Source organism: Schistocerca nitens, unplaced genomic scaffold (genome assembly GCF_023898315.1).
Source record: "Schistocerca nitens isolate TAMUIC-IGC-003100 unplaced genomic scaffold, iqSchNite1.1 HiC_scaffold_228, whole genome shotgun sequence".
Lineage (NCBI taxonomy): Eukaryota > Metazoa > Arthropoda > Insecta > Orthoptera > Acrididae > Schistocerca > Schistocerca nitens.
This window is the reverse complement of record NW_026045769.1, coordinates 63,344-83,059: the sequence shown is the minus strand read 5'-3', so window position 1 is coordinate 83,059 and position 19,716 is coordinate 63,344. Positions and strand designations below refer to the sequence as shown.

Below are 19,716 nucleotides of genomic sequence, written 5' to 3'. Positions count from 1 at the left end.
GAAAAGGCAGCGCCGATTTCAGCAGGCGAGTGTGATGACCAAAAGATCATCACCCTGCGTGGAAGTTGACGGAGGATCCGAACCCGACTTGTCGGGAAGCGCTACAGCATTCACTCGGCAATGGCCATAATATGTTGAATACACTGGTTCTCAACCGATAAAGACAAGATGAAAGAAAATGTCCGATTGCCGATTTGTAACAACTTTGGCCCTTGTCAGTACTTGGGCGGGTGAGCGCATGGGGACACAGGGTACTGTTGGCAGTTTTACTTCCTATTTTTTCTTTCTCCTTTGTTTTCGGAGCTACAACCCGATTCGGTCATGGACACGCCACCGTGAAAGGATGGGGGAGTGCTGTGTGCCCATCGCCTCGCCTCTCCTTACCTCTCTCAGTCGTTTCTCGTGCTTGTCGTTTTGATATAGGCCGATTTGAGAGCGTCAGCTCTCGCGTCAGTCGAGACAAGTCGAGACACACTATAGGCTGGTCTGCAGCGAGTAAGAAGGGGGAAAAAAACATTAATTTAAGGGCGCGTGGCGAAAGTACTCATACGCGAAATTAAAAAGCCTGTTGCGGTGGCCGGGAATCGAACCCGGATCAACTGCTTGGAAGGCAACTATGCTGACCATTACACCACCACCGCACAAGGAAGCGCCCCGACGCCGCGCTGTGTCGGCTTCCCGCCTGTCGGCAGCGGCCGAAGGTGATCGTACCTGGCAGGCGCATTTCGAGGTAGGCTAGGGGAGAACATCCAGCCGCATTCGGACGGCGTATCCGCGCACATTTCGCATCCTTTGGCAAGAGTCGGTGCCGGCGCCGGCGATGCAAGAGTACGCAGAGGACCGCGTTCTGGCGGCATTTTTTAGCAGTGCAGTGCAGGATTCAGCGTCTGCAGCATCTTCTCGACAGAATGCTACGGCGCTTGACGGCAGTCCCACTTTCCCTTGAGACATCTGCTCGGCAAGCAGCGTGAAGTTACTACTGGCCCGAGCATCGGTGGTTCAGTGGTAGAATGCTCGCCTGCCACGCGGGCGGCCCGGGTTCGATTCCCGGCCGATGCATCGTTTTGCTGTTCCCGCGATAATGCTGCCGTGCTGCTTGTGCTCTTGAGATGCACGATCCACAAGAATGTATAGCTGGATTCCCTTGAGAAGAACCGAGAACGCAGCACTCGCGGGTCCCCACTAGGACGCTCGCATCATGTTCTACAGACTAGCGTCGGCCTGGCCTCACAATTTGCTATGTCCAGGTGCCTCCGACGCACTGAACGTTAACGACAAGGAGTGCTGCCTATCGTTTGCAAAAGCTGCAGCAACACCGCAATCAACTGGGCCGGCAATGCACGTCTAGCAACAGAACACGTTATCCAGGAAGTACAGTGTCTTTACGTCTAACATTGGGTATGGTACTTACCCAGTTTCCAGGAAAAGCGGTTCCACCCGTGCCTCGGTAGCGCAGTAGGCAGCGCGTAAGTCTCATAATCTTAAGGTCGTGAGTTCGATCCTCACCCGGGGCATTTAATTTTCTGTGACTGATGGTGATGCTGTTGCTAGGGCACTAACTTATTTCTTGTTTGTTATCCACAACGGTTTCAACGCTTCAGCGGGAAAATGTTTACTTCCTGTTACTGCTACTTACAGCTTCCCTTTCCCTCTTCTCCCAGCACAGCATGAAGCCAAAAGCATTGCTCTGAGACGTTTGAGGTGCGCGCCTTGCCAGTCAGTATGCGCAAAGACGCTCGCAAAGAGAGAAGGGCGCCGACGCGGGACACGACACGAAATGCGACAAGCGACCGTCCGAACCGGCGGAGACACCCCCACATCCGGTGTGGTCTACTGGCTAGGATACCTGGCTTTCACCCAGGAGGCCCGGGTTCGATTCCCGGTACCGGAACGGAATTTTTTCCACACGAACCGTGACAAGTTTGAGCTGACCGAGCTGCCGTTTCCCGTCCTGCTCGCAATATAGCTACTGTTTCGTGACCGTCAGCAGAATATAGACGAGGGAAGCAGACGTCCGACGACCATAGAAATGGTGTACGGCTTCATGCCATACGTTTCCAGCGCAGGGCTGAGCAACTGCATCTGCCGAGGCCCGTTAGCTCAGTTGGTTAGAGCGTCGTGCTAATAACGCGAAGGTCGTGGGTTCGATCCCCCCACGGGCCACTAGTCTTTTACTACTACGAAAAGGCAGCGCCGATTTCAGCAGGCGAGTGTGATGACCAAAAGATCATCACCCTGCGTGGAAGTTGACGGAGGATCCGAACCCGACTTGTCGGGAAGCGCTACAGCATTCACTCGGCAATGGCCATAATATGTTGAATACACTGGTTCTCAACCGATAAAGACAAGATGAAAGAAAATGTCCGATTGCCGATTTGTAACAACTTTGGCCCTTGTCAGTACTTGGGCGGGTGAGCGCATGGGGACACAGGGTACTGTTGGCAGTTTTACTTCCTATTTTTTCTTTCTCCTTTGTTTTCGGAGCTACAACCCGATTCGGTCATGGACACGCCACCGTGAAAGGATGGGGGAGTGCTGTGTGCCCATCGCCTCGCCTCTCCTTACCTCTCTCAGTCGTTTCTCGTGCTTGTCGTTTTGATATAGGCCGATTTGAGAGCGTCAGCTCTCGCGTCAGTCGAGACAAGTCGAGACACACTATAGGCTGGTCTGCAGCGAGTAAGAAGGGGGAAAAAAACATTAATTTAAGGGCGCGTGGCGAAAGTACTCATACGCGAAATTAAAAAGCCTGTTGCGGTGGCCGGGAATCGAACCCGGATCAACTGCTTGGAAGGCAACTATGCTGACCATTACACCACCACCGCACAAGGAAGCGCCCCGACGCCGCGCTGTGTCGGCTTCCCGCCTGTCGGCAGCGGCCGAAGGTGATCGTACCTGGCAGGCGCATTTCGAGGTAGGCTAGGGGAGAACATCCAGCCGCATTCGGACGGCGTATCCGCGCACATTTCGCATCCTTTGGCAAGAGTCGGTGCCGGCGCCGGCGATGCAAGAGTACGCAGAGGACCGCGTTCTGGCGGCATTTTTTAGCAGTGCAGTGCAGGATTCAGCGTCTGCAGCATCTTCTCGACAGAATGCTACGGCGCTTGACGGCAGTCCCACTTTCCCTTGAGACATCTGCTCGGCAAGCAGCGTGAAGTTACTACTGGCCCGAGCATCGGTGGTTCAGTGGTAGAATGCTCGCCTGCCACGCGGGCGGCCCGGGTTCGATTCCCGGCCGATGCATCGTTTTGCTGTTCCCGCGATAATGCTGCCGTGCTGCTTGTGCTCTTGAGATGCACGATCCACAAGAATGTATAGCTGGATTCCCTTGAGAAGAACCGAGAACGCAGCACTCGCGGGTCCCCACTAGGACGCTCGCATCATGTTCTACAGACTAGCGTCGGCCTGGCCTCACAATTTGCTATGTCCAGGTGCCTCCGACGCACTGAACGTTAACGACAAGGAGTGCTGCCTATCGTTTGCAAAAGCTGCAGCAACACCGCAATCAACTGGGCCGGCAATGCACGTCTAGCAACAGAACACGTTATCCAGGAAGTACAGTGTCTTTACGTCTAACATTGGGTATGGTACTTACCCAGTTTCCAGGAAAAGCGGTTCCACCCGTGCCTCGGTAGCGCAGTAGGCAGCGCGTAAGTCTCATAATCTTAAGGTCGTGAGTTCGATCCTCACCCGGGGCATTTAATTTTCTGTGACTGATGGTGATGCTGTTGCTAGGGCACTAACTTATTTCTTGTTTGTTATCCACAACGGTTTCAACGCTTCAGCGGGAAAATGTTTACTTCCTGTTACTGCTACTTACAGCTTCCCTTTCCCTCTTCTCCCAGCACAGCATGAAGCCAAAAGCATTGCTCTGAGACGTTTGAGGTGCGCGCCTTGCCAGTCAGTATGCGCAAAGACGCTCGCAAAGAGAGAAGGGCGCCGACGCGGGACACGACACGAAATGCGACAAGCGACCGTCCGAACCGGCGGAGACACCCCCACATCCGGTGTGGTCTAGTGGCTAGGATACCTGGCTTTCACCCAGGAGGCCCGGGTTCGATTCCCGGTACCGGAACGGAATTTTTTCCACACGAACCGTGACAAGTTTGAGCTGACCGAGCTGCCGTTTCCCGTCCTGCTCGCAATATAGCTACTGTTTCGTGACCGTCAGCAGAATATAGACGAGGGAAGCAGACGTCCGACGACCATAGAAATGGTGTACGGCTTCATGCCATACGTTTCCAGCGCAGGGCTGAGCAACTGCATCTGCCGAGGCCCGTTAGCTCAGTTGGTTAGAGCGTCGTGCTAATAACGCGAAGGTCGTGGGTTCGATCCCCCCACGGGCCACTAGTCTTTTACTACTACGAAAAGGCAGCGCCGATTTCAGCAGGCGAGTGTGATGACCAAAAGATCATCACCCTGCGTGGAAGTTGACGGAGGATCCGAACCCGACTTGTCGGGAAGCGCTACAGCATTCACTCGGCAATGGCCATAATATGTTGAATACACTGGTTCTCAACCGATAAAGACAAGATGAAAGAAAATGTCCGATTGCCGATTTGTAACAACTTTGGCCCTTGTCAGTACTTGGGCGGGTGAGCGCATGGGGACACAGGGTACTGTTGGCAGTTTTACTTCCTATTTTTTCTTTCTCCTTTGTTTTCGGAGCTACAACCCGATTCGGTCATGGACACGCCACCGTGAAAGGATGGGGGAGTGCTGTGTGCCCATCGCCTCGCCTCTCCTTACCTCTCTCAGTCGTTTCTCGTGCTTGTCGTTTTGATATAGGCCGATTTGAGAGCGTCAGCTCTCGCGTCAGCTGAGCAAAGTCGAGACAAGTCGAGACACACTATAGGCTGGTCTGCAGCGAGTAAGAAGGGGGAAAAAAACATTAATTTAAGGGCGCGTGGCGAAAGTACTCATACGCGAAATTAAAAAGCCTGTTGCGGTGGCCGGGAATCGAACCCGGATCAACTGCTTGGAAGGCAACTATGCTGACCATTACACCACCACCGCACAAGGAAGCGCCCCGACGCCGCGCTGTGTCGGCTTCCCGCCTGTCGGCAGCGGCCGAAGGTGATCGTACCTGGCAGGCGCATTTCGAGGTAGGCTAGGGGAGAACATCCAGCCGCATTCGGACGGCGTATCCGCGCACATTTCGCATCCTTTGGCAAGAGTCGGTGCCGGCGCCGGCGATGCAAGAGTACGCAGAGGACCGCGTTCTGGCGGCATTTTTTAGCAGTGCAGTGCAGGATTCAGCGTCTGCAGCATCTTCTCGACAGAATGCTACGGCGCTTGACGGCAGTCCCACTTTCCCTTGAGACATCTGCTCGGCAAGCAGCGTGAAGTTACTACTGGCCCGAGCATCGGTGGTTCAGTGGTAGAATGCTCGCCTGCCACGCGGGCGGCCCGGGTTCGATTCCCGGCCGATGCATCGTTTTGCTGTTCCCGCGATAATGCTGCCGTGCTGCTTGTGCTCTTGAGATGCACGATCCACAAGAATGTATAGCTGGATTCCCTTGAGAAGAACCGAGAACGCAGCACTCGCGGGTCCCCACTAGGACGCTCGCATCATGTTCTACAGACTAGCGTCGGCCTGGCCTCACAATTTGCTATGTCCAGGTGCCTCCGACGCACTGAACGTTAACGACAAGGAGTGCTGCCTATCGTTTGCAAAAGCTGCAGCAACACCGCAATCAACTGGGCCGGCAATGCACGTCTAGCAACAGAACACGTTATCCAGGAAGTACAGTGTCTTTACGTCTAACATTGGGTATGGTACTTACCCAGTTTCCAGGAAAAGCGGTTCCACCCGTGCCTCGGTAGCGCAGTAGGCAGCGCGTAAGTCTCATAATCTTAAGGTCGTGAGTTCGATCCTCACCCGGGGCATTTAATTTTCTGTGACTGATGGTGATGCTGTTGCTAGGGCACTAACTTATTTCTTGTTTGTTATCCACAACGGTTTCAACGCTTCAGCGGGAAAATGTTTACTTCCTGTTACTGCTACTTACAGCTTCCCTTTCCCTCTTCTCCCAGCACAGCATGAAGCCAAAAGCATTGCTCTGAGACGTTTGAGGTGCGCGCCTTGCCAGTCAGTATGCGCAAAGACGCTCGCAAAGAGAGAAGGGCGCCGACGCGGGACACGACACGAAATGCGACAAGCGACCGTCCGAACCGGCGGAGACACCCCCACATCCGGTGTGGTCTAGTGGCTAGGATACCTGGCTTTCACCCAGGAGGCCCGGGTTCGATTCCCGGTACCGGAACGGAATTTTTTCCACACGAACCGTGACAAGTTTGAGCTGACCGAGCTGCCGTTTCCCGTCCTGCTCGCAATATAGCTACTGTTTCGTGACCGTCAGCAGAATATAGACGAGGGAAGCAGACGTCCGACGACCATAGAAATGGTGTACGGCTTCATGCCATACGTTTCCAGCGCAGGGCTGAGCAACTGCATCTGCCGAGGCCCGTTAGCTCAGTTGGTTAGAGCGTCGTGCTAATAACGCGAAGGTCGTGGGTTCGATCCCCCCACGGGCCACTAGTCTTTTACTACTACGAAAAGGCAGCGCCGATTTCAGCAGGCGAGTGTGATGACCAAAAGATCATCACCCTGCGTGGAAGCTGACGGAGGATCCGAACCCGACTTGTCGGGAAGCGCTACAGCATTCACTCGGCAATGGCCATAATATGTTGAATACACTGGTTCTCAACCGATAAAGACAAGATGAAAGAAAATGTCCGATTGCCGATTTGTAACAACTTTGGCCCTTGTCAGTACTTGGGCGGGTGAGCGCATGGGGACACAGGGTACTGTTGGCAGTTTTACTTCCTATTTTTTCTTTCTCCTTTGTTTTCGGAGCTACAACCCGATTCGGTCATGGACACGCCACCGTGAAAGGATGGGGGAGTGCTGTGTGCCCATCGCCTCGCCTCTCCTTACCTCTCTCAGTCGTTTCTCGTGCTTGTCGTTTTGATATAGGCCGATTTGAGAGCGTCAGCTCTCGCGTCAGCTGAGCAAAGTCGAGACAAGTCGAGACACACTATAGGCTGGTCTGCAGCGAGTAAGAAGGGGGAAAAAAACATTAATTTAAGGGCGCGTGGCGAAAGTACTCATACGCGAAATTAAAAAGCCTGTTGCGGTGGCCGGGAATCGAACCCGGATCAACTGCTTGGAAGGCAACTATGCTGACCATTACACCACCACCGCACAAGGAAGCGCCCCGACGCCGCGCTGTGTCGGCTTCCCGCCTGTCGGCAGCGGCCGAAGGTGATCGTACCTGGCAGGCGCATTTCGAGGTAGGCTAGGGGAGAACATCCAGCCGCATTCGGACGGCGTATCCGCGCACATTTCGCATCCTTTGGCAAGAGTCGGTGCCGGCGCCGGCGATGCAAGAGTACGCAGAGGACCGCGTTCTGGCGGCATTTTTTAGCAGTGCAGTGCAGGATTCAGCGTCTGCAGCATCTTCTCGACAGAATGCTACGGCGCTTGACGGCAGTCCCACTTTCCCTTGAGACATCTGCTCGGCAAGCAGCGTGAAGTTACTACTGGCCCGAGCATCGGTGGTTCAGTGGTAGAATGCTCGCCTGCCACGCGGGCGGCCCGGGTTCGATTCCCGGCCGATGCATCGTTTTGCTGTTCCCGCGATAATGCTGCCGTGCTGCTTGTGCTCTTGAGATGCACGATCCACAAGAATGTATAGCTGGATTCCCTTGAGAAGAACCGAGAACGCAGCACTCGCGGGTCCCCACTAGGACGCTCGCATCATGTTCTACAGACTAGCGTCGGCCTGGCCTCACAATTTGCTATGTCCAGGTGCCTCCGACGCACTGAACGTTAACGACAAGGAGTGCTGCCTATCGTTTGCAAAAGCTGCAGCAACACCGCAATCAACTGGGCCGGCAATGCACGTCTAGCAACAGAACACGTTATCCAGGAAGTACAGTGTCTTTACGTCTAACATTGGGTATGGTACTTACCCAGTTTCCAGGAAAAGCGGTTCCACCCGTGCCTCGGTAGCGCAGTAGGCAGCGCGTAAGTCTCATAATCTTAAGGTCGTGAGTTCGATCCTCACCCGGGGCATTTAATTTTCTGTGACTGATGGTGATGCTGTTGCTAGGGCACTAACTTATTTCTTGTTTGTTATCCACAACGGTTTCAACGCTTCAGCGGGAAAATGTTTACTTCCTGTTACTGCTACTTACAGCTTCCCTTTCCCTCTTCTCCCAGCACAGCATGAAGCCAAAAGCATTGCTCTGAGACGTTTGAGGTGCGCGCCTTGCCAGTCAGTATGCGCAAAGACGCTCGCAAAGAGAGAAGGGCGCCGACGCGGGACACGACACGAAATGCGACAAGCGACCGTCCGAACCGGCGGAGACACCCCCACATCCGGTGTGGTCTAGTGGCTAGGATACCTGGCTTTCACCCAGGAGGCCCGGGTTCGATTCCCGGTACCGGAACGGAATTTTTTCCACACGAACCGTGACAAGTTTGAGCTGACCGAGCTGCCGTTTCCCGTCCTGCTCGCAATATAGCTACTGTTTCGTGACCGTCAGCAGAATATAGACGAGGGAAGCAGACGTCCGACGACCATAGAAATGGTGTACGGCTTCATGCCATACGTTTCCAGCGCAGGGCTGAGCAACTGCATCTGCCGAGGCCCGTTAGCTCAGTTGGTTAGAGCGTCGTGCTAATAACGCGAAGGTCGTGGGTTCGATCCCCCCACGGGCCACTAGTCTTTTACTACTACGAAAAGGCAGCGCCGATTTCAGCAGGCGAGTGTGATGACCAAAAGATCATCACCCTGCGTGGAAGTTGACGGAGGATCCGAACCCGACTTGTCGGGAAGCGCTACAGCATTCACTCGGCAATGGCCATAATATGTTGAATACACTGGTTCTCAACCGATAAAGACAAGATGAAAGAAAATGTCCGATTGCCGATTTGTAACAACTTTGGCCCTTGTCAGTACTTGGGCGGGTGAGCGCATGGGGACACAGGGTACTGTTGGCAGTTTTACTTCCTATTTTTTCTTTCTCCTTTGTTTTCGGAGCTACAACCCGATTCGGTCATGGACACGCCACCGTGAAAGGATGGGGGAGTGCTGTGTGCCCATCGCCTCGCCTCTCCTTACCTCTCTCAGTCGTTTCTCGTGCTTGTCGTTTTGATATAGGCCGATTTGAGAGCGTCAGCTCTCGCGTCAGTCGAGACAAGTCGAGACACACTATAGGCTGGTCTGCAGCGAGTAAGAAGGGGGAAAAAAACATTAATTTAAGGGCGCGTGGCGAAAGTACTCATACGCGAAATTAAAAAGCCTGTTGCGGTGGCCGGGAATCGAACCCGGATCAACTGCTTGGAAGGCAACTATGCTGACCATTACACCACCACCGCACAAGGAAGCGCCCCGACGCCGCGCTGTGTCGGCTTCCCGCCTGTCGGCAGCGGCCGAAGGTGATCGTACCTGGCAGGCGCATTTCGAGGTAGGCTAGGGGAGAACATCCAGCCGCATTCGGACGGCGTATCCGCGCACATTTCGCATCCTTTGGCAAGAGTCGGTGCCGGCGCCGGCGATGCAAGAGTACGCAGAGGACCGCGTTCTGGCGGCATTTTTTAGCAGTGCAGTGCAGGATTCAGCGTCTGCAGCATCTTCTCGACAGAATGCTACGGCGCTTGACGGCAGTCCCACTTTCCCTTGAGACATCTGCTCGGCAAGCAGCGTGAAGTTACTACTGGCCCGAGCATCGGTGGTTCAGTGGTAGAATGCTCGCCTGCCACGCGGGCGGCCCGGGTTCGATTCCCGGCCGATGCATCGTTTTGCTGTTCCCGCGATAATGCTGCCGTGCTGCTTGTGCTCTTGAGATGCACGATCCACAAGAATGTATAGCTGGATTCCCTTGAGAAGAACCGAGAACGCAGCACTCGCGGGTCCCCACTAGGACGCTCGCATCATGTTCTACAGACTAGCGTCGGCCTGGCCTCACAATTTGCTATGTCCAGGTGCCTCCGACGCACTGAACGTTAACGACAAGGAGTGCTGCCTATCGTTTGCAAAAGCTGCAGCAACACCGCAATCAACTGGGCCGGCAATGCACGTCTAGCAACAGAACACGTTATCCAGGAAGTACAGTGTCTTTACGTCTAACATTGGGTATGGTACTTACCCAGTTTCCAGGAAAAGCGGTTCCACCCGTGCCTCGGTAGCGCAGTAGGCAGCGCGTAAGTCTCATAATCTTAAGGTCGTGAGTTCGATCCTCACCCGGGGCATTTAATTTTCTGTGACTGATGGTGATGCTGTTGCTAGGGCACTAACTTATTTCTTGTTTGTTATCCACAACGGTTTCAACGCTTCAGCGGGAAAATGTTTACTTCCTGTTACTGCTACTTACAGCTTCCCTTTCCCTCTTCTCCCAGCACAGCATGAAGCCAAAAGCATTGCTCTGAGACGTTTGAGGTGCGCGCCTTGCCAGTCAGTATGCGCAAAGACGCTCGCAAAGAGAGAAGGGCGCCGACGCGGGACACGACACGAAATGCGACAAGCGACCGTCCGAACCGGCGGAGACACCCCCACATCCGGTGTGGTCTAGTGGCTAGGATACCTGGCTTTCACCCAGGAGGCCCGGGTTCGATTCCCGGTACCGGAACGGAATTTTTTCCACACGAACCGTGACAAGTTTGAGCTGACCGAGCTGCCGTTTCCCGTCCTGCTCGCAATATAGCTACTGTTTCGTGACCGTCAGCAGAATATAGACGAGGGAAGCAGACGTCCGACGACCATAGAAATGGTGTACGGCTTCATGCCATACGTTTCCAGCGCAGGGCTGAGCAACTGCATCTGCCGAGGCCCGTTAGCTCAGTTGGTTAGAGCGTCGTGCTAATAACGCGAAGGTCGTGGGTTCGATCCCCCCACGGGCCACTAGTCTTTTACTACTACGAAAAGGCAGCGCCGATTTCAGCAGGCGAGTGTGATGACCAAAAGATCATCACCCTGCGTGGAAGTTGACGGAGGATCCGAACCCGACTTGTCGGGAAGCGCTACAGCATTCACTCGGCAATGGCCATAATATGTTGAATACACTGGTTCTCAACCGATAAAGACAAGATGAAAGAAAATGTCCGATTGCCGATTTGTAACAACTTTGGCCCTTGTCAGTACTTGGGCGGGTGAGCGCATGGGGACACAGGGTACTGTTGGCAGTTTTACTTCCTATTTTTTCTTTCTCCTTTGTTTTCGGAGCTACAACCCGATTCGGTCATGGACACGCCACCGTGAAAGGATGGGGGAGTGCTGTGTGCCCATCGCCTCGCCTCTCCTTACCTCTCTCAGTCGTTTCTCGTGCTTGTCGTTTTGATATAGGCCGATTTGAGAGCGTCAGCTCTCGCGTCAGCTGAGCAAAGTCGAGACAAGTCGAGACACACTATAGGCTGGTCTGCAGCGAGTAAGAAGGGGGAAAAAAACATTAATTTAAGGGCGCGTGGCGAAAGTACTCATACGCGAAATTAAAAAGCCTGTTGCGGTGGCCGGGAATCGAACCCGGATCAACTGCTTGGAAGGCAACTATGCTGACCATTACACCACCACCGCACAAGGAAGCGCCCCGACGCCGCGCTGTGTCGGCTTCCCGCCTGTCGGCAGCGGCCGAAGGTGATCGTACCTGGCAGGCGCATTTCGAGGTAGGCTAGGGGAGAACATCCAGCCGCATTCGGACGGCGTATCCGCGCACATTTCGCATCCTTTGGCAAGAGTCGGTGCCGGCGCCGGCGATGCAAGAGTACGCAGAGGACCGCGTTCTGGCGGCATTTTTTAGCAGTGCAGTGCAGGATTCAGCGTCTGCAGCATCTTCTCGACAGAATGCTACGGCGCTTGACGGCAGTCCCACTTTCCCTTGAGACATCTGCTCGGCAAGCAGCGTGAAGTTACTACTGGCCCGAGCATCGGTGGTTCAGTGGTAGAATGCTCGCCTGCCACGCGGGCGGCCCGGGTTCGATTCCCGGCCGATGCATCGTTTTGCTGTTCCCGCGATAATGCTGCCGTGCTGCTTGTGCTCTTGAGATGCACGATCCACAAGAATGTATAGCTGGATTCCCTTGAGAAGAACCGAGAACGCAGCACTCGCGGGTCCCCACTAGGACGCTCGCATCATGTTCTACAGACTAGCGTCGGCCTGGCCTCACAATTTGCTATGTCCAGGTGCCTCCGACGCACTGAACGTTAACGACAAGGAGTGCTGCCTATCGTTTGCAAAAGCTGCAGCAACACCGCAATCAACTGGGCCGGCAATGCACGTCTAGCAACAGAACACGTTATCCAGGAAGTACAGTGTCTTTACGTCTAACATTGGGTATGGTACTTACCCAGTTTCCAGGAAAAGCGGTTCCACCCGTGCCTCGGTAGCGCAGTAGGCAGCGCGTAAGTCTCATAATCTTAAGGTCGTGAGTTCGATCCTCACCCGGGGCATTTAATTTTCTGTGACTGATGGTGATGCTGTTGCTAGGGCACTAACTTATTTCTTGTTTGTTATCCACAACGGTTTCAACGCTTCAGCGGGAAAATGTTTACTTCCTGTTACTGCTACTTACAGCTTCCCTTTCCCTCTTCTCCCAGCACAGCATGAAGCCAAAAGCATTGCTCTGAGACGTTTGAGGTGCGCGCCTTGCCAGTCAGTATGCGCAAAGACGCTCGCAAAGAGAGAAGGGCGCCGACGCGGGACACGACACGAAATGCGACAAGCGACCGTCCGAACCGGCGGAGACACCCCCACATCCGGTGTGGTCTAGTGGCTAGGATACCTGGCTTTCACCCAGGAGGCCCGGGTTCGATTCCCGGTACCGGAACGGAATTTTTTCCACACGAACCGTGACAAGTTTGAGCTGACCGAGCTGCCGTTTCCCGTCCTGCTCGCAATATAGCTACTGTTTCGTGACCGTCAGCAGAATATAGACGAGGGAAGCAGACGTCCGACGACCATAGAAATGGTGTACGGCTTCATGCCATACGTTTCCAGCGCAGGGCTGAGCAACTGCATCTGCCGAGGCCCGTTAGCTCAGTTGGTTAGAGCGTCGTGCTAATAACGCGAAGGTCGTGGGTTCGATCCCCCCACGGGCCACTAGTCTTTTACTACTACGAAAAGGCAGCGCCGATTTCAGCAGGCGAGTGTGATGACCAAAAGATCATCACCCTGCGTGGAAGTTGACGGAGGATCCGAACCCGACTTGTCGGGAAGCGCTACAGCATTCACTCGGCAATGGCCATAATATGTTGAATACACTGGTTCTCAACCGATAAAGACAAGATGAAAGAAAATGTCCGATTGCCGATTTGTAACAACTTTGGCCCTTGTCAGTACTTGGGCGGGTGAGCGCATGGGGACACAGGGTACTGTTGGCAGTTTTACTTCCTATTTTTTCTTTCTCCTTTGTTTTCGGAGCTACAACCCGATTCGGTCATGGACACGCCACCGTGAAAGGATGGGGGAGTGCTGTGTGCCCATCGCCTCGCCTCTCCTTACCTCTCTCAGTCGTTTCTCGTGCTTGTCGTTTTGATATAGGCCGATTTGAGAGCGTCAGCTCTCGCGTCAGTCGAGACAAGTCGAGACACACTATAGGCTGGTCTGCAGCGAGTAAGAAGGGGGAAAAAAACATTAATTTAAGGGCGCGTGGCGAAAGTACTCATACGCGAAATTAAAAAGCCTGTTGCGGTGGCCGGGAATCGAACCCGGATCAACTGCTTGGAAGGCAACTATGCTGACCATTACACCACCACCGCACAAGGAAGCGCCCCGACGCCGCGCTGTGTCGGCTTCCCGCCTGTCGGCAGCGGCCGAAGGTGATCGTACCTGGCAGGCGCATTTCGAGGTAGGCTAGGGGAGAACATCCAGCCGCATTCGGACGGCGTATCCGCGCACATTTCGCATCCTTTGGCAAGAGTCGGTGCCGGCGCCGGCGATGCAAGAGTACGCAGAGGACCGCGTTCTGGCGGCATTTTTTAGCAGTGCAGTGCAGGATTCAGCGTCTGCAGCATCTTCTCGACAGAATGCTACGGCGCTTGACGGCAGTCCCACTTTCCCTTGAGACATCTGCTCGGCAAGCAGCGTGAAGTTACTACTGGCCCGAGCATCGGTGGTTCAGTGGTAGAATGCTCGCCTGCCACGCGGGCGGCCCGGGTTCGATTCCCGGCCGATGCATCGTTTTGCTGTTCCCGCGATAATGCTGCCGTGCTGCTTGTGCTCTTGAGATGCACGATCCACAAGAATGTATAGCTGGATTCCCTTGAGAAGAACCGAGAACGCAGCACTCGCGGGTCCCCACTAGGACGCTCGCATCATGTTCTACAGACTAGCGTCGGCCTGGCCTCACAATTTGCTATGTCCAGGTGCCTCCGACGCACTGAACGTTAACGACAAGGAGTGCTGCCTATCGTTTGCAAAAGCTGCAGCAACACCGCAATCAACTGGGCCGGCAATGCACGTCTAGCAACAGAACACGTTATCCAGGAAGTACAGTGTCTTTACGTCTAACATTGGGTATGGTACTTACCCAGTTTCCAGGAAAAGCGGTTCCACCCGTGCCTCGGTAGCGCAGTAGGCAGCGCGTAAGTCTCATAATCTTAAGGTCGTGAGTTCGATCCTCACCCGGGGCATTTAATTTTCTGTGACTGATGGTGATGCTGTTGCTAGGGCACTAACTTATTTCTTGTTTGTTATCCACAACGGTTTCAACGCTTCAGCGGGAAAATGTTTACTTCCTGTTACTGCTACTTACAGCTTCCCTTTCCCTCTTCTCCCAGCACAGCATGAAGCCAAAAGCATTGCTCTGAGACGTTTGAGGTGCGCGCCTTGCCAGTCAGTATGCGCAAAGACGCTCGCAAAGAGAGAAGGGCGCCGACGCGGGACACGACACGAAATGCGACAAGCGACCGTCCGAACCGGCGGAGACACCCCCACATCCGGTGTGGTCTAGTGGCTAGGATACCTGGCTTTCACCCAGGAGGCCCGGGTTCGATTCCCGGTACCGGAACGGAATTTTTTCCACACGAACCGTGACAAGTTTGAGCTGACCGAGCTGCCGTTTCCCGTCCTGCTCGCAATATAGCTACTGTTTCGTGACCGTCAGCAGAATATAGACGAGGGAAGCAGACGTCCGACGACCATAGAAATGGTGTACGGCTTCATGCCATACGTTTCCAGCGCAGGGCTGAGCAACTGCATCTGCCGAGGCCCGTTAGCTCAGTTGGTTAGAGCGTCGTGCTAATAACGCGAAGGTCGTGGGTTCGATCCCCCCACGGGCCACTAGTCTTTTACTACTACGAAAAGGCAGCGCCGATTTCAGCAGGCGAGTGTGATGACCAAAAGATCATCACCCTGCGTGGAAGTTGACGGAGGATCCGAACCCGACTTGTCGGGAAGCGCTACAGCATTCACTCGGCAATGGCCATAATATGTTGAATACACTGGTTCTCAACCGATAAAGACAAGATGAAAGAAAATGTCCGATTGCCGATTTGTAACAACTTTGGCCCTTGTCAGTACTTGGGCGGGTGAGCGCATGGGGACACAGGGTACTGTTGGCAGTTTTACTTCCTATTTTTTCTTTCTCCTTTGTTTTCGGAGCTACAACCCGATTCGGTCATGGACACGCCACCGTGAAAGGATGGGGGAGTGCTGTGTGCCCATCGCCTCGCCTCTCCTTACCTCTCTCAGTCGTTTCTCGTGCTTGTCGTTTTGATATAGGCCGATTTGAGAGCGTCAGCTCTCGCGTCAGCTGAGCAAAGTCGAGACAAGTCGAGACACACTATAGGCTGGTCTGCAGCGAGTAAGAAGGGGGAAAAAAACATTAATTTAAGGGCGCGTGGCGAAAGTACTCATACGCGAAATTAAAAAGCCTGTTGCGGTGGCCGGGAATCGAACCCGGATCAACTGCTTGGAAGGCAACTATGCTGACCATTACACCACCACCGCACAAGGAAGCGCCCCGACGCCGCGCTGTGTCGGCTTCCCGCCTGTCGGCAGCGGCCGAAGGTGATCGTACCTGGCAGGCGCATTTCGAGGTAGGCTAGGGGAGAACATCCAGCCGCATTCGGACGGCGTATCCGCGCACATTTCGCATCCTTTGGCAAGAGTCGGTGCCGGCGCCGGCGATGCAAGAGTACGCAGAGGACCGCGTTCTGGCGGCATTTTTTAGCAGTGCAGTGCAGGATTCAGCGTCTGCAGCATCTTCTCGACAGAATGCTACGGCGCTTGACGGCAGTCCCACTTTCCCTTGAGACATCTGCTCGGCAAGCAGCGTGAAGTTACTACTGGCCCGAGCATCGGTGGTTCAGTGGTAGAATGCTCGCCTGCCACGCGGGCGGCCCGGGTTCGATTCCCGGCCGATGCATCGTTTTGCTGTTCCCGCGATAATGCTGCCGTGCTGCTTGTGCTCTTGAGATGCACGATCCACAAGAATGTATAGCTGGATTCCCTTGAGAAGAACCGAGAACGCAGCACTCGCGGGTCCCCACTAGGACGCTCGCATCATGTTCTACAGACTAGCGTCGGCCTGGCCTCACAATTTGCTATGTCCAGGTGCCTCCGACGCACTGAACGTTAACGACAAGGAGTGCTGCCTATCGTTTGCAAAAGCTGCAGCAACACCGCAATCAACTGGGCCGGCAATGCACGTCTAGCAACAGAACACGTTATCCAGGAAGTACAGTGTCTTTACGTCTAACATTGGGTATGGTACTTACCCAGTTTCCAGGAAAAGCGGTTCCACCCGTGCCTCGGTAGCGCAGTAGGCAGCGCGTAAGTCTCATAATCTTAAGGTCGTGAGTTCGATCCTCACCCGGGGCATTTAATTTTCTGTGACTGATGGTGATGCTGTTGCTAGGGCACTAACTTATTTCTTGTTTGTTATCCACAACGGTTTCAACGCTTCAGCGGGAAAATGTTTACTTCCTGTTACTGCTACTTACAGCTTCCCTTTCCCTCTTCTCCCAGCACAGCATGAAGCCAAAAGCATTGCTCTGAGACGTTTGAGGTGCGCGCCTTGCCAGTCAGTATGCGCAAAGACGCTCGCAAAGAGAGAAGGGCGCCGACGCGGGACACGACACGAAATGCGACAAGCGACCGTCCGAACCGGCGGAGACACCCCCACATCCGGTGTGGTCTAGTGGCTAGGATACCTGGCTTTCACCCAGGAGGCCCGGGTTCGATTCCCGGTACCGGAACGGAATTTTTTCCACACGAACCGTGACAAGTTTGAGCTGACCGAGCTGCCGTTTCCCGTCCTGCTCGCAATATAGCTACTGTTTCGTGACCGTCAGCAGAATATAGACGAGGGAAGCAGACGTCCGACGACCATAGAAATGGTGTACGGCTTCATGCCATACGTTTCCAGCGCAGGGCTGAGCAACTGCATCTGCCGAGGCCCGTTAGCTCAGTTGGTTAGAGCGTCGTGCTAATAACGCGAAGGTCGTGGGTTCGATCCCCCCACGGGCCACTAGTCTTTTACTACTACGAAAAGGCAGCGCCGATTTCAGCAGGCGAGTGTGATGACCAAAAGATCATCACCCTGCGTGGAAGTTGACGGAGGATCCGAACCCGACTTGTCGGGAAGCGCTACAGCATTCACTCGGCAATGGCCATAATATGTTGAATACACTGGTTCTCAACCGATAAAGACAAGATGAAAGAAAATGTCCGATTGCCGATTTGTAACAACTTTGGCCCTTGTCAGTACTTGGGCGGGTGAGCGCATGGGGACACAGGGTACTGTTGGCAGTTTTACTTCCTATTTTTTCTTTCTCCTTTGTTTTCGGAGCTACAACCCGATTCGGTCATGGACACGCCACCGTGAAAGGATGGGGGAGTGCTGTGTGCCCATCGCCTCGCCTCTCCTTACCTCTCTCAGTCGTTTCTCGTGCTTGTCGTTTTGATATAGGCCGATTTGAGAGCGTCAGCTCTCGCGTCAGCTGAGCAAAGTCGAGACAAGTCGAGACACACTATAGGCTGGTCTGCAGCGAGTAAGAAGGGGGAAAAAAACATTAATTTAAGGGCGCGTGGCGAAAGTACTCATACGCGAAATTAAAAAGCCTGTTGCGGTGGCCGGGAATCGAACCCGGATCAACTGCTTGGAAGGCAACTATGCTGACCATTACACCACCACCGCACAAGGAAGCGCCCCGACGCCGCGCTGTGTCGGCTTCCCGCCTGTCGGCAGCGGCCGAAGGTGATCGTACCTGGCAGGCGCATTTCGAGGTAGGCTAGGGGAGAACATCCAGCCGCATTCGGACGGCGTATCCGCGCACATTTCGCATCCTTTGGCAAGAGTCGGTGCCGGCGCCGGCGATGCAAGAGTACGCAGAGGACCGCGTTCTGGCGGCATTTTTTAGCAGTGCAGTGCAGGATTCAGCGTCTGCAGCATCTTCTCGACAGAATGCTACGGCGCTTGACGGCAGTCCCACTTTCCCTTGAGACATCTGCTCGGCAAGCAGCGTGAAGTTACTACTGGCCCGAGCATCGGTGGTTCAGTGGTAGAATGCTCGCCTGCCACGCGGGCGGCCCGGGTTCGATTCCCGGCCGATGCATCGTTTTGCTGTTCCCGCGATAATGCTGCCGTGCTGCTTGTGCTCTTGAGATGCACGATCCACAAGAATGTATAGCTGGATTCCCTTGAGAAGAACCGAGAACGCAGCACTCGCGGGTCCCCACTAGGACGCTCGCATCATGTTCTACAGACTAGCGTCGGCCTGGCCTCACAATTTGCTATGTCCAGGTGCCTCCGACGCACTGAACGTTAACGACAAGGAGTGCTGCCTATCGTTTGCAAAAGCTGCAGCAACACCGCAATCAACTGGGCCGGCAATGCACGTCTAGCAACAGAACACGTTATCCAGGAAGTACAGTGTCTTTACGTCTAACATTGGGTATGGTACTTACCCAGTTTCCAGGAAAAGCGGTTCCACCCGTGCCTCGGTAGCGCAGTAGGCAGCGCGTAAGTCTCATAATCTTAAGGTCGTGAGTTCGATCCTCACCCGGGGCATTTAATTTTCTGTGACTGATGGTGATGCTGTTGCTAGGGCACTAACTTATTTCTTGTTTGTTATCCACAACGGTTTCAACGCTTCAGCGGGAAAATGTTTACTTCCTGTTACTGCTACTTACAGCTTCCCTTTCCCTCTTCTCCCAGCACAGCATGAAGCCAAAAGCATTGCTCTGAGACGTTTGAGGTGCGCGCCTTGCCAGTCAGTATGCGCAAAGACGCTCGCAAAGAGAGAAGGGCGCCGACGCGGGACACGACACGAAATGCGACAAGCGACCGTCCGAACCGGCGGAGACACCCCCACATCCGGTGTGGTCTAGTGGCTAGGATACCTGGCTTTCACCCAGGAGGCCCGGGTTCGATTCCCGGTACCGGAACGGAATTTTTTCCACACGAACCGTGACAAGTTTGAGCTGACCGAGCTGCCGTTTCCCGTCCTGCTCGCAATATAGCTACTGTTTCGTGACCGTCAGCAGAATATAGACGAGGGAAGCAGACGTCCGACGACCATAGAAATGGTGTACGGCTTCATGCCATACGTTTCCAGCGCAGGGCTGAGCAACTGCATCTGCCGAGGCCCGTTAGCTCAGTTGGTTAGAGCGTCGTGCTAATAACGCGAAGGTCGTGGGTTCGATCCCCCCACGGGCCACTAGTCTTTTACTACTACGAAAAGGCAGCGCCGATTTCAGCAGGCGAGTGTGATG

The 19,716-nt window shown here is 54.3% G+C and overlaps 45 non-coding genes across 45 annotated transcripts; 36 read left to right on the top strand and 9 right to left on the bottom strand.

The window, feature by feature from the left end:
- Window positions 1-569: 569 nt before the first annotated feature.
- Trnag-ucc (transfer RNA glycine (anticodon UCC)) lies at window positions 570-641 on the bottom strand. The gene has a single exon. It is a non-coding gene; the product is annotated as a tRNA-Gly (tRNA).
- Window positions 642-988: 347 nt separating this feature from the next.
- Window positions 989-1,059, top strand: Trnag-gcc (transfer RNA glycine (anticodon GCC)). Its single transcript has one exon. It is a non-coding gene; the product is annotated as a tRNA-Gly (tRNA).
- Window positions 1,060-1,441: 382 nt separating this feature from the next.
- Window positions 1,442-1,514, top strand: Trnam-cau (transfer RNA methionine (anticodon CAU)). The gene has a single exon. It is a non-coding gene; the product is annotated as a tRNA-Met (tRNA).
- A 305-nt stretch (window positions 1,515-1,819) lies between these two features.
- Window positions 1,820-1,891, top strand: Trnae-uuc (transfer RNA glutamic acid (anticodon UUC)). Its single transcript has one exon. It is a non-coding gene; the product is annotated as a tRNA-Glu (tRNA).
- A 198-nt stretch (window positions 1,892-2,089) lies between these two features.
- Window positions 2,090-2,163, top strand: Trnai-aau (transfer RNA isoleucine (anticodon AAU)). Its single transcript has one exon. It is a non-coding gene; the product is annotated as a tRNA-Ile (tRNA).
- A 587-nt stretch (window positions 2,164-2,750) lies between these two features.
- Trnag-ucc (transfer RNA glycine (anticodon UCC)) lies at window positions 2,751-2,822 on the bottom strand. The gene has a single exon. It is a non-coding gene; the product is annotated as a tRNA-Gly (tRNA).
- A 347-nt stretch (window positions 2,823-3,169) lies between these two features.
- Window positions 3,170-3,240, top strand: Trnag-gcc (transfer RNA glycine (anticodon GCC)). The gene has a single exon. It is a non-coding gene; the product is annotated as a tRNA-Gly (tRNA).
- Window positions 3,241-3,622: 382 nt separating this feature from the next.
- On the top strand, window positions 3,623-3,695 carry Trnam-cau (transfer RNA methionine (anticodon CAU)). The gene has a single exon. It is a non-coding gene; the product is annotated as a tRNA-Met (tRNA).
- A 305-nt stretch (window positions 3,696-4,000) lies between these two features.
- Trnae-uuc (transfer RNA glutamic acid (anticodon UUC)) lies at window positions 4,001-4,072 on the top strand. Its single transcript has one exon. It is a non-coding gene; the product is annotated as a tRNA-Glu (tRNA).
- Window positions 4,073-4,270: 198 nt separating this feature from the next.
- Window positions 4,271-4,344, top strand: Trnai-aau (transfer RNA isoleucine (anticodon AAU)). Its single transcript has one exon. It is a non-coding gene; the product is annotated as a tRNA-Ile (tRNA).
- A 597-nt stretch (window positions 4,345-4,941) lies between these two features.
- On the bottom strand, window positions 4,942-5,013 carry Trnag-ucc (transfer RNA glycine (anticodon UCC)). The gene has a single exon. It is a non-coding gene; the product is annotated as a tRNA-Gly (tRNA).
- Window positions 5,014-5,360: 347 nt separating this feature from the next.
- On the top strand, window positions 5,361-5,431 carry Trnag-gcc (transfer RNA glycine (anticodon GCC)). Its single transcript has one exon. It is a non-coding gene; the product is annotated as a tRNA-Gly (tRNA).
- Window positions 5,432-5,813: 382 nt separating this feature from the next.
- Window positions 5,814-5,886, top strand: Trnam-cau (transfer RNA methionine (anticodon CAU)). Its single transcript has one exon. It is a non-coding gene; the product is annotated as a tRNA-Met (tRNA).
- Window positions 5,887-6,191: 305 nt separating this feature from the next.
- Window positions 6,192-6,263, top strand: Trnae-uuc (transfer RNA glutamic acid (anticodon UUC)). The gene has a single exon. It is a non-coding gene; the product is annotated as a tRNA-Glu (tRNA).
- A 198-nt stretch (window positions 6,264-6,461) lies between these two features.
- Window positions 6,462-6,535, top strand: Trnai-aau (transfer RNA isoleucine (anticodon AAU)). Its single transcript has one exon. It is a non-coding gene; the product is annotated as a tRNA-Ile (tRNA).
- Window positions 6,536-7,132: 597 nt separating this feature from the next.
- Trnag-ucc (transfer RNA glycine (anticodon UCC)) lies at window positions 7,133-7,204 on the bottom strand. Its single transcript has one exon. It is a non-coding gene; the product is annotated as a tRNA-Gly (tRNA).
- A 347-nt stretch (window positions 7,205-7,551) lies between these two features.
- On the top strand, window positions 7,552-7,622 carry Trnag-gcc (transfer RNA glycine (anticodon GCC)). Its single transcript has one exon. It is a non-coding gene; the product is annotated as a tRNA-Gly (tRNA).
- Window positions 7,623-8,004: 382 nt separating this feature from the next.
- Window positions 8,005-8,077, top strand: Trnam-cau (transfer RNA methionine (anticodon CAU)). The gene has a single exon. It is a non-coding gene; the product is annotated as a tRNA-Met (tRNA).
- A 305-nt stretch (window positions 8,078-8,382) lies between these two features.
- On the top strand, window positions 8,383-8,454 carry Trnae-uuc (transfer RNA glutamic acid (anticodon UUC)). The gene has a single exon. It is a non-coding gene; the product is annotated as a tRNA-Glu (tRNA).
- Window positions 8,455-8,652: 198 nt separating this feature from the next.
- On the top strand, window positions 8,653-8,726 carry Trnai-aau (transfer RNA isoleucine (anticodon AAU)). The gene has a single exon. It is a non-coding gene; the product is annotated as a tRNA-Ile (tRNA).
- Window positions 8,727-9,313: 587 nt separating this feature from the next.
- On the bottom strand, window positions 9,314-9,385 carry Trnag-ucc (transfer RNA glycine (anticodon UCC)). The gene has a single exon. It is a non-coding gene; the product is annotated as a tRNA-Gly (tRNA).
- A 347-nt stretch (window positions 9,386-9,732) lies between these two features.
- Window positions 9,733-9,803, top strand: Trnag-gcc (transfer RNA glycine (anticodon GCC)). The gene has a single exon. It is a non-coding gene; the product is annotated as a tRNA-Gly (tRNA).
- Window positions 9,804-10,185: 382 nt separating this feature from the next.
- Trnam-cau (transfer RNA methionine (anticodon CAU)) lies at window positions 10,186-10,258 on the top strand. The gene has a single exon. It is a non-coding gene; the product is annotated as a tRNA-Met (tRNA).
- A 305-nt stretch (window positions 10,259-10,563) lies between these two features.
- On the top strand, window positions 10,564-10,635 carry Trnae-uuc (transfer RNA glutamic acid (anticodon UUC)). Its single transcript has one exon. It is a non-coding gene; the product is annotated as a tRNA-Glu (tRNA).
- Window positions 10,636-10,833: 198 nt separating this feature from the next.
- Window positions 10,834-10,907, top strand: Trnai-aau (transfer RNA isoleucine (anticodon AAU)). The gene has a single exon. It is a non-coding gene; the product is annotated as a tRNA-Ile (tRNA).
- Window positions 10,908-11,504: 597 nt separating this feature from the next.
- Window positions 11,505-11,576, bottom strand: Trnag-ucc (transfer RNA glycine (anticodon UCC)). Its single transcript has one exon. It is a non-coding gene; the product is annotated as a tRNA-Gly (tRNA).
- A 347-nt stretch (window positions 11,577-11,923) lies between these two features.
- Trnag-gcc (transfer RNA glycine (anticodon GCC)) lies at window positions 11,924-11,994 on the top strand. The gene has a single exon. It is a non-coding gene; the product is annotated as a tRNA-Gly (tRNA).
- Window positions 11,995-12,376: 382 nt separating this feature from the next.
- Trnam-cau (transfer RNA methionine (anticodon CAU)) lies at window positions 12,377-12,449 on the top strand. Its single transcript has one exon. It is a non-coding gene; the product is annotated as a tRNA-Met (tRNA).
- A 305-nt stretch (window positions 12,450-12,754) lies between these two features.
- On the top strand, window positions 12,755-12,826 carry Trnae-uuc (transfer RNA glutamic acid (anticodon UUC)). The gene has a single exon. It is a non-coding gene; the product is annotated as a tRNA-Glu (tRNA).
- Window positions 12,827-13,024: 198 nt separating this feature from the next.
- Window positions 13,025-13,098, top strand: Trnai-aau (transfer RNA isoleucine (anticodon AAU)). The gene has a single exon. It is a non-coding gene; the product is annotated as a tRNA-Ile (tRNA).
- A 587-nt stretch (window positions 13,099-13,685) lies between these two features.
- On the bottom strand, window positions 13,686-13,757 carry Trnag-ucc (transfer RNA glycine (anticodon UCC)). The gene has a single exon. It is a non-coding gene; the product is annotated as a tRNA-Gly (tRNA).
- Window positions 13,758-14,104: 347 nt separating this feature from the next.
- On the top strand, window positions 14,105-14,175 carry Trnag-gcc (transfer RNA glycine (anticodon GCC)). The gene has a single exon. It is a non-coding gene; the product is annotated as a tRNA-Gly (tRNA).
- Window positions 14,176-14,557: 382 nt separating this feature from the next.
- Trnam-cau (transfer RNA methionine (anticodon CAU)) lies at window positions 14,558-14,630 on the top strand. The gene has a single exon. It is a non-coding gene; the product is annotated as a tRNA-Met (tRNA).
- A 305-nt stretch (window positions 14,631-14,935) lies between these two features.
- On the top strand, window positions 14,936-15,007 carry Trnae-uuc (transfer RNA glutamic acid (anticodon UUC)). Its single transcript has one exon. It is a non-coding gene; the product is annotated as a tRNA-Glu (tRNA).
- Window positions 15,008-15,205: 198 nt separating this feature from the next.
- Trnai-aau (transfer RNA isoleucine (anticodon AAU)) lies at window positions 15,206-15,279 on the top strand. The gene has a single exon. It is a non-coding gene; the product is annotated as a tRNA-Ile (tRNA).
- A 597-nt stretch (window positions 15,280-15,876) lies between these two features.
- Window positions 15,877-15,948, bottom strand: Trnag-ucc (transfer RNA glycine (anticodon UCC)). The gene has a single exon. It is a non-coding gene; the product is annotated as a tRNA-Gly (tRNA).
- Window positions 15,949-16,295: 347 nt separating this feature from the next.
- Trnag-gcc (transfer RNA glycine (anticodon GCC)) lies at window positions 16,296-16,366 on the top strand. Its single transcript has one exon. It is a non-coding gene; the product is annotated as a tRNA-Gly (tRNA).
- A 382-nt stretch (window positions 16,367-16,748) lies between these two features.
- Window positions 16,749-16,821, top strand: Trnam-cau (transfer RNA methionine (anticodon CAU)). Its single transcript has one exon. It is a non-coding gene; the product is annotated as a tRNA-Met (tRNA).
- A 305-nt stretch (window positions 16,822-17,126) lies between these two features.
- Trnae-uuc (transfer RNA glutamic acid (anticodon UUC)) lies at window positions 17,127-17,198 on the top strand. The gene has a single exon. It is a non-coding gene; the product is annotated as a tRNA-Glu (tRNA).
- A 198-nt stretch (window positions 17,199-17,396) lies between these two features.
- Trnai-aau (transfer RNA isoleucine (anticodon AAU)) lies at window positions 17,397-17,470 on the top strand. The gene has a single exon. It is a non-coding gene; the product is annotated as a tRNA-Ile (tRNA).
- Window positions 17,471-18,067: 597 nt separating this feature from the next.
- Trnag-ucc (transfer RNA glycine (anticodon UCC)) lies at window positions 18,068-18,139 on the bottom strand. Its single transcript has one exon. It is a non-coding gene; the product is annotated as a tRNA-Gly (tRNA).
- A 347-nt stretch (window positions 18,140-18,486) lies between these two features.
- Trnag-gcc (transfer RNA glycine (anticodon GCC)) lies at window positions 18,487-18,557 on the top strand. The gene has a single exon. It is a non-coding gene; the product is annotated as a tRNA-Gly (tRNA).
- Window positions 18,558-18,939: 382 nt separating this feature from the next.
- Window positions 18,940-19,012, top strand: Trnam-cau (transfer RNA methionine (anticodon CAU)). Its single transcript has one exon. It is a non-coding gene; the product is annotated as a tRNA-Met (tRNA).
- Window positions 19,013-19,317: 305 nt separating this feature from the next.
- Trnae-uuc (transfer RNA glutamic acid (anticodon UUC)) lies at window positions 19,318-19,389 on the top strand. Its single transcript has one exon. It is a non-coding gene; the product is annotated as a tRNA-Glu (tRNA).
- Window positions 19,390-19,587: 198 nt separating this feature from the next.
- On the top strand, window positions 19,588-19,661 carry Trnai-aau (transfer RNA isoleucine (anticodon AAU)). The gene has a single exon. It is a non-coding gene; the product is annotated as a tRNA-Ile (tRNA).
- The last annotated feature ends 55 nt before the right edge of the window (window positions 19,662-19,716 follow it).